Here is a 17,689-nt window from a genome sequence, read left to right on the forward strand (position 1 = left end):
AATGAAATATATCCTTTAATAAAAATAGATTATTATCTAATTAGAGGAGTTCACTTCATAAAATTATATATGTATAACATTCAGAAAATTCTTCAAACAATTTACCAACATTTGACCAAAGAAACAAGAAAAAAACTTAAAATGTCATTTATCCCTTATACAATGTCAATTGAAAATGTTTTAAAAAATTAGTTATTTCCCTTTGTGATTCTGTTCACTGTAACATTACTGATTTCTCCTGTTCTCCCCTGAGAATACTGCACTCCTGTATCTTTATGTACAGTTTATAGACAACATAGGTCACATGACATAGGTCACATGACATAGGTTACATGACACTGACTCTGAGAATACTGCACGCCTGTATCTTTATGTACAGTTTATAGACAACATAAGTCACATGCCCATTGATTTTTAAGAAGAAACTCTTACCTTATTCCAACTTGCCATTTTATATATATATCTTGAAAAAGAAAAACACAATGTCATTGATAATGGCACGTGCATTTTTGGTATCACTCTTGTGAATGTCCTACAATATTTTACGTTTCTTTTTTTTGTCTCCTGGAATTTTGTATATTGAAATTCTGTTCACTGTAGTCATTTTGATTTCTCCTGTTCTCCCCCCTGAGAATACTGCACACCTGTATCTTTATATACAGTTTATAAACAACATAGGTCACATGATATAGGTCACATGACAATGAATTTTAGGAAGAAAAACTTACCTCATCCCAACTTGCCATTATATCCTGTAAAAGAAAATGAAATCATTGTATATTTATAAAAATAAGGAGATATGATTTCCAATGAGACAATAATCCACTTAAGTTCAAATGAAGTGGATGTAAGCAATTATAGGCAATGGTACGGTCTTCAACAATAAGAACAAGAGGCTGTCAAGTGACACAAACTTATATAGATCTGCAACTTCTCTATCCATGCCAACAACTTTAAATGTAATGAAATATATCCTTTAATAAAAATAGATTACTATCTAATTAGAGGAGTTCACTTCATAAAATTATACATATAACATTCAGAAAATTCTTCAAACAATTTACCAACATTTGACCAAAGAAAGGAGAGAAAAAACATAAAATGTCATTTATCATTTATACAATGTCTTTTAAAAATGTTTTAAAAAATTAGTTATTTCCCTTTGGAATTCTGTTCACTGTAGTAATGTTGATTTCTCCTGTTCTCCCCTGAGAATACTGCACTCCTGTATCTTTATGTACAGTTTATAGACAACATAGGTCACATGACATAGGTCGCATGACATAGGTCGCATGACATAGGTCATATGACATAGGTCATATGACTAAGATCACATGACATAGGTCACATGACACTGACTGACTAAGAAAACTGCACGTCTGTATCTTTATGTAGTTTATAGACAACATAGGTCACATGACATAGGTCACGTGACACTGACTGACTCTTAGAATACTTATTTAACACACTTGTATCTTTTATGTACAGTTTATAGACAACATAGGTCACATGAAACTAACTGACTCTGAAAATACTGCAAGCCTGTATCTTTATGTACAGTTTATAGACGATATACATGTAGGTCACATGACATAGGTCACATGACACTGACTGAATCTGAGAATACTGCACGCCTGTATCTTTATGTACATTTTATAGACAACATAGGTCATATGACATAGGTCACATGACAGTGACTGACTCTGAGAATACTACTCCTGTATCTTTATGTACAATTTATAGACAACATAGGTCACATGACACTAACTGACTCTGAAAATACTGCACGCCTGTATCTTTATGTACAGTTTATAGACGATATACATGTAGGTCACATGACATAGGTCACATGACACTGACTGACTGAGAATACTACACGTCTGTATCTTTATGTACAGTTTATAGACAACATAGGTCACATGACCATTGATTTTTAAGAAGAAAATCTTACCTTATTCCAACTTGCTTTTAAATCTTGAAAAAGAAAAACACAATTTCATTGACAATGGTATGTGCGCCCTTAGTGTCTAGCGATAATTTTTGGTATCACTCTACAGTGCTGAGAAAGGAAATTATCAGTTAGTAAGATCAAAGGGAAAATTTCGTAAAATAGCGATAATTTTGTATATTGAAATTCTGTTCACTGTAGTCAATTTAATTTCTCCTATTCTCCCTCTGACTGACTCTGAGAATACTACACTCCTGTATCTTTATGTACAATTTATAGACAACATAGGTCACATGACATAGGTCACATGACATAGGTCACATGACCATTGACTTTAAAGAAGAAAATCTTACCTTATCCCAACTTGCCATTATATCCTGTGAAAGAAAAACACAACATTTTATCATGTTTGTACACAAGAGTTGTAATTAAAGAGAAATATTTTTAAGGGGCATTAACTACAACAATGTAAAAGAAACAACATGAACAAAAAAATCTAATCATGAAAATTATTGAAAGTTTGATCGGTTCTGTTTTGTTAGTTTGTTAAAGGGGGTTCTACATTTGACCTCATTACAGTAAAAAACATATTCAAAATAATACGCAATTTTTCAGCTGTGCATGTGGAACAAATAATGGTTAACTGATAGGTATACTCAATTCAAGGTTTCATCTTACAGATTATGTAATAAAATTTTACTGTTCAGGGGGTGTTGAAATTAGTGAGGGTTATTAAAATAATAATACTTAAAGAAGTGATTTTTTTGAAGAAAATAGAGGTATGATATTTAAACTTCGGTACTGACATGATTTATAACAAACCTTTCTAAAATTATCCGTTTACAAATTTCGAGATTACAAAGAAACACAGGTTTAAACTCACTCAGGCAAAGTTGACCTTAGATGAATTATGCTATTTGTTTTAGGTATTTTTTGTCAGATAGCTCTTCAACTGTTTCGTTACTTATACATCCTCGGATTTCAAATGTTTGGCTTTGAGCGTTCCTGATAAAAGGTAAATACAGAAAAGCGCTTCAGACGCATGAAATCATTAAACATGTTGTTTTCAATTTTTTAAACAAGTGATTTTTCATGTCATCATCCCAGATTCAGTACAGGGTCATCACCTGACATGACCGGTCATCTTATCAACACAGATGTTGGTTCTGATAATTTTACAATATAATTAGTCCCTGGATCAGTAGTATTGTACATTTAAAGCTACAATAAAATTAAATCCCTTAGTCTAGTGATTTATTTGTACTACTTAAATAAGTGATTATTAAAAAAAGACAACTCTTACTTCCAACATTTGTGAACACAATGTAACTTGAATCAGTGATTTAAACAAGAATGTGTCCCAAGTACACGGATGCCCCATCCGCACTATCATTTTCTATGTTCAGTGGACCGTGAAAATGGGATAAAATCTTTAATTTGGCATTAAAATTAGAAAGATCATATCATAGGGAACATGTTTACTAAGTTTCAAGTTGATTTGACTTCAACTTCATCAAAAACTACCTCGACCAAAAACTTAAACCTGAAGCGGGACGAACGGATGGACAGACGGACGGACGGCCAGACAGACGGACGGACGGCCGGACAGACGAACTAACGGACGCACATACCAAAAAACATAATCCCAATAAATGGGGCATAAAAATCACTCATTTAAGAAAGTCCCCTGACTGTACAATGATGATTGAAATTGACTATTGGAAGCCAACAGTAATTTTCTTTTTAATCAGTTGCAGTACATTTATTATGTCAATTTGCATTTTCTGGGCAGCAAAAGTATTCATAAAAAATTTAAGTCAGCTAACTTTCTAATCAATTGAACAGTATACGCTTTGAAATAAGCATAAGTAATTAATAGCAAAATGGCTGTCACACACTCACGCTCTTTATGTGGGCAAGGCACAATAGTTTATTAGCTTTACTTATATCTATACATTGTATAGCGTATGAATTGTGCAAGTTGACGTCAATGTACACATCAATAATGTCGCCGCTAAAGGTTAAATTCCACAGGATATAGCTTGAAAACAATCAGGGTTGCTAAGGACTTCCTTAACATCAATCCATTTGTTGTTCTATTTTGAATCATATACATAATAAACCAATGTTTGAAAAAAATCTGTGGATTGATGAAACAGAATAACGACCATGTAAAAACTCTGTTGATTAATAAAACAGAATAACGACCATGTAAAAACTCTGTGGATTAATAAAATACAATAACGACCATGTAAAAACTCTGTGGATTAATAAAATAGAATAACAACCATAAAAACTCTGTGGATTAATAAAATAGAATAACGTCCATGTAAAAACTCTGTGGATTGATAAAATAGAATAACGAACTCTGTGGATTAATAAAATAGAATAACGACCATGTAAAAACTCTGTGGATTAATCAAATAGAATAACGACCATGTAAAAACTATGTGGATTAATAAAATAGAATAACGACCATGTAAAACTCTGTGGATTAATAAAATAGAATAACAACCATGTAAAAACTCTGTGGATAAATTAAATAGAATAACGACCATGTAAAAACTCTGTGGATTGATCAAATAGAATAACGACCATGTAAAAACTTTGTGGATTAATAAAATAGAATAACGACCATGTAAAAACTTTATGGATAAATAAAATGGAATAACGACCATGTAAAAACTCTTGCCAAATTTCATCAGTTTCCCTTATATATAATCTATTTATTTTTGGCATGTTATATTGTTATTTTCAAAATCTCGTGTTTCAAAAAAGAAAACGGTTAACCCCTTTTTTATTTCAGTTTCTGGTGTATTTTTACAAGCCAAATCCAAATATGTGATAGTTAAATAAATGGGGAATGTGTCAATGGCACATAGATTATGCCCTGCTGGCATATCATATAATGTTATAAAGGGGAATAACTGTATTTTGTAGTAAAAAGCATGGTGTATAAGTTTCATAACATCTGGTTGAGGCTAACTTGTTAGAGAAAGGAAACGTTTAGCAATTTTTCCATTTGTAAAGGGGCACAACTCTATAACAGTTAAAGCAACACCACCAAAATTCAAACTTGATCTGTGTTTTGTAGTAATAAGCATTTGATTGAGGCAAACTAAAGTAAGAGAACGGAAATGAAAATTCAGCAATTTTTCCATTTGTAAAGGGGCATAACTCTAGAACGGTTAGAGAACGCCACCAAAATTCAAACTTGATTTGTGTTTTGTGGTAACAAGCATTGTGTATAAGTTTCATAAAATTTGTTGAGGCAAACTAAAGTAAGAGAACGGAAACAAACTTTGGGACGTACGGACGTACGTACGTACAGACAGACAAGGGTAAAACTTAATGCCCCCTCCGTTACGGCCGGGCATAAAAAATTCTGTGGAGTAGTTAATTGTGTACACTTTGCCTTCTAATTGTTGTTTTGAAAGAAACTTGTAAAGCCTCTGTATAATTATCAATATGATTAAACATGTTAAATACCCGATGTAAAATCTGTTTGCCAGAGTTCTGCAATTGTCAATAAGGGATTACACGTGGGCCTTCGTCAAACTCTTATTGCAACTTCAGCATGTTATTGTATAGTTTGTCTTCATGGCCTTAATGCCACTTTATATTACATACATTATTACCCCATCTGCCACCAGTTAATTAGTCTGATAAGAATCTGCAAATAAAGATTTATATAAAATGTTAAACATGTAAATTATCATTGATATGGTCATAATAATAAGTGTTTACAAAACTTTGAATTTTTGAAATACTTAGGCTTTTCTACCTCATTGTACCTCAGGATTACCTTCATGACCTTAGCTGTATTTGGCAAAACTTTTAGGAAGTTTTGGTCCTCAACATGCTCAATGGTCTTCAACTTCGTACTTTATTTGGCCTTTTTAACTTTTGTTTTGTTTGAGTGTCACTGTAGACTGACGAAACGCGCGTCTGGCAAAAATACAAAGAGTTTATTTATAGACAGATTTTAACCTGTAAAAAAAAAAAAAAAATCCTGCGTCCAATATTATAAAATGTAATTTCAAGAATGGAATGCCAATAAAATTCGCTGACTATACAGCATTGTACAGTGAAGGTCATACAGTTCCCTTGTAAAACAGATTTTATAAACATGATAAAGAACATTGTGTACTTATTTAAGAGAAATTTCTTGATTGCAGGTGCGTATTTAGTAGTATGTATTTGTACACAAGACAGGCACGTGATATTTAATTCATGTTTCAGATTACTAGAGTAAAGGAGGGGGATAGATACGGGGAATTCTGTAATTCGAAAAGTGAAGCCTATGGTTCACATACATGTACCTGTCTATTTGTTATATTACAGTGTTTTTGTTAAACAATTGATTAACATTGTTATCACAACTAATTCAAATTTTCAAAAAGATAAAAACCAATCACCCACATCTATGATTAGTGATACATTATTAAAATGTAATAACATATAGCCTAGATGAAATTTATTTTGATAATCACATTTGTCTAAGGGGACAACCATTTGATATACTAGACGTGCTAAATAAATTGTGTTGCTGACATCAATTTACAACAGCCTGCGAACTGCACAAGCCTTAAAATGGCGGGAAAGAGATTACATAAAGTGATCTGGTACAAAGGTTTAAAATGTGATTACCATGTAATGATCTACACATGCATGACATGTATTATTAAATTTGAAGCCTATGGGGAAGGATTGAAACGCATATTTAGGACAAAGACTATTCAACAATTAAAACCTGAACTAGAGGCTTTCAAGAGCCTGTGTCGCTCACCTATATCCACTGTGGTTTTGAAAATCATGTAAAATAAAGCTTAAATCATAATAAATCTATAGTATTAAATACCCTAATAATGATTGAGGCCACGTTTGGTTTAATTTGGCCCACTATTTAAGTTAAAAGTAGGTCATCGCACTAGTACCTTGACTTACAATATTATAGTTATTGAAGACCCTTATTATTATTTAAATAAGTTCTCAATTGTGACCATTTGATTTGTTTTTACAATTTTCCCTTAGACTTCTATAGTAAATCCCTATGTTCTATGTTTAGCCATGGTGGCCATCATGGCAAGTTGGTTGGATAGCAGGGTAATCGGATACATTTTTCAATCATGATGCCCTATTGCTAAGTTTGTCAATGTACAATTTTGGTCATTTGACTTATTTGTAGATCGTACTTTGCTGAACATTATTGCTGTTTACAGATTATCTCTATCTATAACAATATTTAAGATAATAACCAAAAACTGCAAAATTTCCCAAAAAGTAACAATTCAAGGGCAGCAACCCAACAATAGGTTGTCTGATTCGTCTGAAAATTTCAGAGCAGATAGATCTAAAACTGATCTTTATCCCCATGTCAGATTTGCTCTAAATACTTTAGTTTTAGAGATATAAGCCAAAACAGCCTTTTACCCCTATGTTCTATGTTTAGCCATGTTGGCCATGTTGGTTGCCAGGCAGGGTCATCTGACATATTTTTTAAACTAGATACCCTACAGATGATTGTGGCCAAGTTTGGTTAAATTTAGTCCAGTAGTTTCAGATCAGAAGATTTTTGTAAAAGATTACAAAAAATTACAAAAAATTTAATAAATTGACTATGACAAAACAATGTATGAATAGCAATAAATTCTTCCATTACTGTTAACAGTAGTAATGCAAATACATTTCAACCTTTATGTTTTAATTTATATTCGAACTGATATCTGAAAACAACTCACTTTACCATGTATTTCACTTACCTTATTTAATCATGATATTATTTCACAATTACAGTCTTTGAAATTATTTCTTGTTTTCTTTCTTATGTTTAATAATAATTTTCTTTTTAAAAGAATGATATTTACTTGATTTTTTTCAGGAAATTTGTCCAATGATAATTTGTGATATAATTCCCATTATAACACATTTTTTTTTACAAAATAGGTTTAATCCAAATACACTTTTAGTATTTCATAGTATTTGTAAAGGATAAGTTTTTTCTAATAACTATTCAATAAGTTAACTACCCAGATAGAATTTCATGGCAAAGGAAAAAATATCCCAGGGAAATATTTTCCTCCGGATAAAAAAATAACAACAACTACTGTGACATTTTTTCCTCCGGATCAAATTTCACCCGGATATAATTTTGCTTTACATTTACACCCGTGGCAATCAAAATTTTTAACCCAATATGCCCGACGGACTAGTAACAAAAAATTCTTGGCGTTTCCAAAATAGAAAGTGGAAAATCTCTTCAGCATTATTCTATCTTAGCCAACCAGATTCAATTACGCAATCTGGGATTCCAAGAATTTGAACTGGTTTGTACAGGTCCTGTTGTACATATTTAAAAAATAGAACAAATAATTCTGGGTGGCTCAGGATATGATGTATTAATCAGTATTGGCCTGTCTTGTCGGAAAGCTTTTGAGCACGAAACCAATCCATGCAACCAAATATTTTTAAATATTTTAGTACGGGCACTCCAGGAACATCGTCAGTTTTAAAACAAAAAACTGCAGATGAAGGGGGTAATGAGATTGACAATTCATCCCCCCAAAATGCCAAATACGACCGGGAAAAGCAGAAAGGAAAATTTATAGTGTCCCGGAAAGAAACATTCCACAGGGCAAGGTCGGCCTAGTTGCTGATGAAACAAGAATGTGTCCATAGTACAAGGATGTCCCACTTGCACTATTATTTAAAATGTTCAGTGGACCGTGAAATTGGGGTCAATACTTTAATTTGGCATTAAAATTAAAAAGATCATATCATGGGGAACATGAGTACTAAGTTTCAAGTTGATTGGACTTCAACTTCATTAAAAACTACCTTGACCAAAAACTTTAACCTGAAGTTTGACAAAGGGACGCACAGACTAACAGGAGGCACAGACCAGAAAACATAATAAAGGTGGGGCATAAAAAACCTGGGACTATTATACTAAGGGGACTGGCAACCGTTACACTAATCAGTGTAAAATACTCAACATCACGGTCGTTAGAACGAGACTTTACCTGCCCAAGATTTATCGATACGCCATATTGTTTTGACAGTGACAGTGTGCCTTGAACGTATAATATTTGTAATTTGTTTTTTTTATTTTTTATAGTTCTTCGAAATGATAATCCTAAATGTAAACACGCTTACTATGTGCAGTTGTTATTAATCACCATATCCCGCCTTAAGCATGTTAAGTGTAAAAATGACATCTAAATGTTGATTTTTTTCAGGATGATAATAGCGTGGGGACCCTGTGAAAACAAGTATGATTCATAAAATTTCTTAAAACTATTGATTGAAAAAAGATACGCGAGTTCAGTTTGTTGGAAACTCATATTTATAGGTTATAGGTTGGATTGGCCTATTTTTATCGTCACTTTTTAAAGTGAAAAGTGGAATATAAATCTCCTTCTCCATGTTCTCATTACAAATGGAAATCACATGCAGGGCTCAAATAAATTATACTGTTCCTATAAAATTGCTTAGGTCTTCAGGTGGCACAAGCATATGACTTCGTGTACAATAGATTCCACAATCAGAACTATAAAAGTAAGCCCTTTCACAGCTATTGCTGCCATATTGAAATTTAGGTGTAAATACGAAATTTAGAAAAGTTTAAAATAATGTGGCTATATTTTATTGAGACCCGGGTAACTTTTGTTATAGGGATTACTTATGAACTGAAATTGCCAACATTGTTTTATTAGGATTAATTATGATCTGTTAACCTTAGACACGTTGTTTTCTTAGCGGTCAAGTAAAGCCCCAGCATTTCGACTGTATTTGTTTAATTTTCAACACTAATGTATTGACTACTTATTAATAATTTTTCGTAAACAATAAGAAAAGTATTTATCTTTCAAAACTACTTCGTCAATTAAGTTAAAATACAGAAGAACTTGTCCCAGTTGTAATCGGCATTAGTTTATCCCCTATAAAACATAATTTGTTAAAATAGTTTTATTATTCACATATTTTTATTTTTTGCATTTAATTATTTGTTTTTTTTAATTTCAAATCCACCATTTTAACAGTCTTTCCCCATCAAGACATGAATAATTGATTGGTTGGTTGGTTGGTTGCTTGGTTGGTTGACTGATCCACTATGGGATAGGGTCACTTTGAACAAGCAAAAATAGAAACAAATGTGATCTTGCCCCCTGTATTACACAGATTAATTGATTAGTTGGTTGTTAGTTGATTGATTGATTGATTGATTGGTAAGTGGATTGATTGGTTTCAGGTCTACATGGCACTCTCTCTCTCTCTTAGCAAGGCCTAGGATTTAAAGTAGATATTCTGACCGATGTCGTGGCTGCGTACTTATACATCCTGCACTCCCAAACAGACCGCGTCAGGATATCCTATGAATAAAAGTCCTTACATCTTATTTTTTTTTTGTAATTTTCTCTATTTTCTATCATGTATATTGGAGCCTGTAGTTCATGTTCTCTTTTACGTGTTGTGTGTGCATTTTGTTTGAACTTGTAAGAAAAAATTAAGTAACATTTTGTCATGGAAGTTTCATTTTTTATATTTGGATATGGAATGTTTTAGGTCCGCGTGCAGGAGGGTGTTTTGGAGTCATGTGACAGTCAAATATATATGTCTGGAGTTATAATATTAATTTCTATTCAGGGAGACTATTGAACAGAGCACATGTGTATTGATCGGAGAAACACGATCACTATATATTGGTTTTATGATTTACAGGTCATTGATGATGGATCATGCATGCATCTTACGTAAACATTGTTTACTGGAGCATATAATTATATTTTAATGCATGTTTACAAAGGAGTAGGTTCAGTATGGCCCCTTTTTGGCCCCAAAATATAGCAGTTTTACAAAATTGTTAAATGTATATAGTTGTCTCATTGGCAATCATACCACATCTTCTTTTTTATATTTTAGTTATTCATTGGAAAGTAAAATGCTTCTGCTACTGTAACATAAATATGGGCTGTTTTTTGACAATACATGTACAATGCACATATATCGGGTACTAGCATCATTTAGTCATGCTCAATTACTGAAATGTTCACAATTTTAGCATTTTAGTTAAATTATAGACGGTTTCCGTCTTAAATGAAAGTGGCTAAAGGTTGTGGCCACTTTCATGACTTTCATTTTTGACAAAAACGTTAAACCATCTGAAAAGTGACATTTTTGGGCATATTTGATAGATTTTTCATATTCTAGCTAGAATCAGAGAGTTTTTAATGAGTAAATCAGTTAAAGTCTTTCACATAAACTTATTGAATCAACTGATATACACTTTAAGTGTTTAAAAAGTGTCTAAAATCTTTTGTCAGACAGTCAGGGATATAACTCTATAGGGTTATTACAGGAAAATAACATATATTTGTTATTGTGGACTAAAAAATCAAATAACTGTGATAACATACATATGTTACATGTTTCCAAGGGACAATATACATCATTAGTTTAGTTAAAATGTATACAAGTTCTATTGATATTACTTTTGTCTATATGTATATTTTACTAGTTAAAGATATAACAGTTCATTTTGCCAATTTTGCATAGAACACCTATATGTTATTACAGAAAAATATGCCTGTAATAACTAAACGGTGTTATCACAGCTTTTCAATATCACTTCAAAGCATTTGCTCAGACATTCATCATGCTTAATTACAATGTATTTTAATTTATTGTAAGAAATAATGATCAGAGCATGTGATGAGGTTCTGCGCAAGTTTCTCAGTAATTCCCAAGTGCATTATATAATAAGTTACATTTCTTTAATAACTTAGCCTTGTTATCACAGCTAAGTTTATCCCTTAATAGCCTAGACTCATTGATTTACCATGGTCAATCAAAAATGTATTAATTTAATTAAAAAATTATTTATCAAGGCTATGCAATTAGTTTCTGGGCAAAGTCTCAAGAGTTCCCTAGAGCCCACTATAAATTTAATAATTTTACCAATAACAAGCATATGTTATTACAGATTTAGAAAATTTAGGAATAAAGAGTAGACAACTCAAGAAAATATCTGTAATAACACACGCAAGTTATTTTCTGTAATAACCCTATAGAGTTATATCTCTGACTGTCAGATGAACTTGAAATTTGAGGCCAAAATCGACTCTTTGATTACAGACAGGAAATCAGCAATATTTACGAATTTAGGAGCAATTTCTACGTCATGTAATTTTATTTCTCAAGTGGACCGCACCTAAGGGGAATTTTTTTTCTTCGATTCATTTTATATATTTTACAGGTTAACTATTATCGTTCTATGCATTCACACGAACATTATGCTGTTATAAATATAGTATTTTAACACATTGTTTGTCAATTTATTTCAGAAAACACATGAATTGGAGCAGATTTTTGCAGGAAAGAATTTCTATTCTTCGATTATATAAAGAAAAACTATTTCAGACGTTTGCTTATAAGAAGGATTGCATTTTTAAATTAAAATGTACAGGACTGAACTTCAAGGCGAAATGGGCTTCTACGTAAAAGAAAAAAAGAAAAATTGAAAAGGGGGGGGGGGGGGGGTTGGAGGATGGTTGATAATCACAATAAGATGCATACGTATACATCATGATAGCTGCAAATTTTGAGGCTATAATTATTTGATTTTGTTTATTTTACTGTTTCAGTGGCATTGAACCCCTAAAACATGGCTTACGGTTCATGTGTTTCAAAAACATAACGACACATTTATTTGTTAAAGGCAGATAACTCCGCCTGGCGTCTAAAAACTCTTCAACAGTTCAAATGCAACGCACCAAGTTTACCATGTTTACTGTCTTTTAACTTTCAAATTTGGTTTCATAAATACTTTAACCTTGAATAAAATTAAAATACTCAGTTAAATGTTCAATTGAAAATTTCTTCTCAGTCATTATTTAGAAAGTTTCGTCCAAATGCAAAGAAGAAGAGATATGGAAACCCGGAAATGTGTCCATCGACCTGTTCTTGTGTTCAAAATGTAAATTAATATTTTTAAAATGAGATAAAATGAGTAGGGCCTATGTCATTTCTTCACGTGATTGAGAAATAACATAAATATTTAAAACCTACCCTTTCAAGTCATTGAAATGACATCTTCTTGGTTAAAAATCCGTAGTTGTGTATAAATTCCGAGAACAGGAAGCTTTGTGAATGACGGGATTGGGACAAGTCGGACTAGGAAAACTCGGACCAGTTTTAAAGAAACTCGGATAAGATTGAAAGATATGACCAGTTTGAAACACTGATTGGGCCCATTTAAGGTCGATTCTAAACAATTTCAAAGACACCTCGGAACAATGTGAAACACTGATTGGGTCCATTTAAGAACGCTTCTCAGTGGTTGATTCTAAGGAAAAAAAGGGGGCGTAGAGGACGTAATTGACGCGGCCTCCCGTTTGATCGCCAAATAAATAATAAATAATTTTTCACGGTGTATATAGATTTTTAATATAAAAATGTCCAAACATTTTTTTTATTTAATTGTCTTAAAAACTGGTCCGAGTTGTCTTAAAATGATTTTGACAAAATTTCGTTGTTTTATTCATGAATGTCTATAAAAAATAAGTCAAATGGAGCCATTGATTCACATAAATTTGCCAATGAATATTGACTGAATGCTACCATTTCCCCAACAGGAGGATCTTTTCCTTTGTCACATCAGTGAGGGTCTGGAATTGGGGAGGGGTGTGGTATTTACAAACTGATTCACCTCAGTGACACATGCCGCAACAGTGGCGGATCCGGGGGGGGGGTCCGGGGGTTGGAACCCGGCCCCTTTTTTTAAACGATCAATGTATTTGAATGGGGACATATAGTTGGACACCCCCTTTATCCTGGGTTTGGACCCCCCCCCCCCTTTTTAAAAATGGCTGGATCCGCCCGTGCATGCATGTAATTCAGTACAAAGAGTCACATTTTTCTTCGTCAACTTTGTGACACATGTAATTTCAGAAAGTCAATTGGCAATGTTTTTTTGTAGAATAGTACATTTTTTTTTTGTACAAGTTCAACTTGTATTCGAACACAGGCATGTGCACTTTTCTTGGTGGCTTTATTTCAAGAAAAAATAACTATCCTGTTCCCTTTTGGAAATGCAGAAATTTTCACTTCCGCATACAAAAGTCTTAACACTTTCTGATACGTCAAATCCTCTGTTTGCTAAGAAATTATCTCCCGGTAAAGGTGTCGATAATTTTCAGTTATTTTCTTAATTGTTACTTGATCGTCCACCCTCGCGTGCACCCAACCATTAGACAGTATATTTATAACTGCGGAGGGTCACCGACTGATATTAATAAACAAAACATACATGTAATAACATCAGATACACATACAACACAAACAGACAGACAGACAGCACATATATGTATTAATACATAGATAGCACATGCAGAATACAAGCTAAGCAAGTTATATATTAAAACAAATGTCAAATATCAGCACATAGTAGCACATAGTATTTATATCGGAATTAGCACATGCAAAATAAAACAGTTCTGTCTCATTGTGTAAAATCATCTGTCTATTATAATATAAAAGACGGTCTGTTGACGGTAGATGTCTCGATTGTTCTATGTCGTTTGTTTGCTGTCTCAATCTTTATAGACATCTGTCTATTCAAAATATTTTATGTTGACTCTAGATGTCTTGGTTGTTCTGTGTGTAGTTTTTTTTTTGTCTCATTCTGTAAAGGCATCTGTCTATTATAATATAAAAGACGGTATGTTGACCGTAGATATCTTGATTCTTCTGTGTTGTAGGTTTTCTGTCTCATTCTGTAAAGGCATCTGTCTATTATAATATAAAATACTGTATGTTGACGGTAGATATCTTGATTCTTCTGTGTTGTAGGTTTTCTGTCTCATTCTGTAAAGGCATCTGTCTATTTTAATATAAAATACTGTATGTTGACGGTGGATATCTTGATTCTTCTGTGTTGTAGGTTTTCTGTCTCATTCTGTAAAGGCATCTGTCTATTTTAATATAAAATACTGTATGTTGACGATAGATATCTTGATTCTTCTGTGTTGTAGGTTTTCTGTCTCATTCTGTAAAGGCATCTGTCTATTTTAATATAAAATACTGTATGTTGACGGTAGATATCTTGATTCTTCTGTGTTGTAGGTTTTCTGTCTCATTCTGTAAAGGCATCTGTCTATTTTAATATAAAATACTGTATGTTGACGGTAGATATCTTGATTCTTCTGTGTTGTAGGTTTTCTGTCTCATTCTGTAAAGGCATCTGTCTATTTTAATATAAAATACTGTATGTTGACGGTAGATATCTTGATTCTTCTGTGTTGTAGGTTTGCTGTCTAATTCTGTAAAGGCATCTGTCTATTTTAATATAAAATACTGTATGTTGAAGGTAGATATCTTGATTCTTCTGTGTTGTAGGTTTTCTGTCTCATTCTGTAAAGGCATCTGTCTATTTTAATATAAAATACTGTATGTTGACGGTAGATATCTTGATTCTTCTGTGTTGTAGGTTTTCTGTCTCATTCTGTAAAGGCATCTGTCTATTTTAATATAAAATACTGTATGTTGACGGTCGATATCTTGATTCTTCTGTGTTGTAGGTTTTCTGTCTCATTCTGTAAAGGCATCTGTCTATTTTAATATAAAATACTGTATGTTGACGGTAGATATCCTGATTCTTCTGTGTCGTTGGTTTTCTTTCTCATTCTGTATAGGCATCTGTCTATTATAATATAAAATACTGTATGTTGACGGTAGATATCTTGATTCTTCTGTGTTGTAGGTTTTCTGTCTCATTCTGTAAAGGCATCTGTCTATTTTAATATAAAATACTGTATGTTGACGGTAGATATCTTGATTCTTCTGTGTTGTAGGTTTTCTGTCTCATTCTGTAAAGGCATCTGTCTATTTTAATATAAAATACTGTATGTTGACGGTAGATATCTTGATTCTTCTGTGTTGTAGGTTTTCTGTCTCATTCTGTAAAGGCATCTGTCTATTTTAATATAAAATACTGTATGTTGACGGTAGATATCTTGATTCTTCTGTGTTGTTGGTTTTCTTTCTCATTCTGTATAGGCATCTGTCTATTATAATATAAAATACTGTATGTTGACGGTAGATATCTTGATTCTTCTGTGTTGTAGGTTTTCTGTCTCATTCTGTAAAGGCATCTGTCTATTTTAATATAAAATACTGTATGTTGACGGTAGATATCTTGATTCTTCTGTGTTGTAGGTTTTCTGTCTCATTCTGTAAAGGCATCTGTCTATTTTAATATAAAATACTGTATGTTGACGGTAGATATCTTGATTCTTCTGTGTTGTAGGTTTTCTGTCTCATTCTGTAAAGGCATCTGTCTATTTTAATATAAAATACTGTATGTTGACGGTAGATATCTTGATTCTTCTGTGTTGTAGGTTTTCTGTCTCATTCTGTAAAGGCATCTGTCTATTTTAATATAAAATACTGTATGTTGACGGTAGATATCTTGATTCTTCTGTGTTGTAGGTTTTCTGTCTCATTCTGTAAAGGCATCTGTCTATTTTAATATAAAATACTGTATGTTGACGGTAGATATCTTGATTCTTCTGTGTTGTAGGTTTTCTGTCTCATTCTGTAAAGGCATCTGTCTATTTTAATATAAAATACTGTATGTTGACGGTAGATATCTTGATTCTTCTGTGTTGTAGGTTTGCTGTCTCATTCTGTAAAGGCATCTGTCTATTTTAATATAAAATACTGTATGTTGACGGTAGATATCTTGATTCTTCTGTGTTGTAGGTTTTCTGTCTCATTCTGTAAAGGCATCTGTCTATTTTAATATAAAATACTGTATGTTGACGGTAGATATCTTGATTCTTCTGTGTTGTAGGTTTTCTGTCTCATTCTGTAAAGGCATCTGTCTATTTAAATATAAAATACTGTATGTTGACGGTAGATATCTTGATTCTTCTGTGTTGTAGGTTTTCTGTATCATTCTGTAAAGGCATCTGTCTATTTTAATGTAAAATACTGTATGTTGACGGTAGATATCCTGATTCTTCTGTGTCGCTGGTTTTCTTTCTCATTCTGTATAGGCATCTGTCTATTATAATATAAAATACTGTATGTTGACGGTAGATATCTTGATTCTTCTGTGTCGTTGGTTTTCTTTCTCCTTCTGTTTAGACATCTGTCTATTTTAATATAAAATACTGTATGTTGACGGTAGATATCTTGATTCTTCTGTGTTGTAGGTTTTCTGTCTCATTCTGTAAAGTTATCTGTCTATTTTAATATAAAATACTGTTTGTTGACGGTAGATATCCTGATTCTTCTGTGTCGTTGGTTTTCTTTCTCATTCTGTATGGGCATCTGTCTATTATAATATAAAATACTGTATGTTGACGGTAGATATCTTGATTCTTCTGTGTCGTTGGTTTTCTTTCTCATTCTGTTTAGACATCTGTCTATTTTAATATAAAATACTGTATGTTGACGGTAGATATCTTGATTCTTCTGTGTTGTAGATTTTCTGTCTCATTCTGTTTAGACATCTGTCTATTTTAATATAAAATACTGTATGTTGACGGTAGATATCTTGATTCTTCTGTGTCGTTGGTTTTCTTTCTCATTCTGTTTAGACATCTGTCTATTTTAATATAAAATACTGTATGTTGACGGTAGATATCTTGATTCTTCTGTGTTGTAGATTTTCTGTCTCATTCTGTTTAGACATCTGTCTATTTTAATATAAAATACTGTATGTTGACGGTAGATATC

General features: G+C 32.5%; 1 long non-coding RNA gene across 1 annotated transcript in view; it reads right to left on the reverse strand.

Moving 5' to 3' along the window:
• The window catches only part of LOC134719224 (uncharacterized), a 36,018-nt gene that overhangs the window by 5,459 nt on the left and 12,870 nt on the right, over positions 1–17,689 (reverse strand). Inside the window, exon 2 of the long non-coding RNA XR_010107551.1 lies at positions 729–752. This is a non-coding gene — a long non-coding RNA (uncharacterized LOC134719224). The remainder of the gene's footprint in view (positions 1–728; positions 753–17,689) is intronic.

This window comes from Mytilus trossulus, chromosome 5 (genome assembly GCF_036588685.1).
Source record: "Mytilus trossulus isolate FHL-02 chromosome 5, PNRI_Mtr1.1.1.hap1, whole genome shotgun sequence".
NCBI lineage: Eukaryota > Metazoa > Mollusca > Bivalvia > Mytilida > Mytilidae > Mytilus > Mytilus trossulus.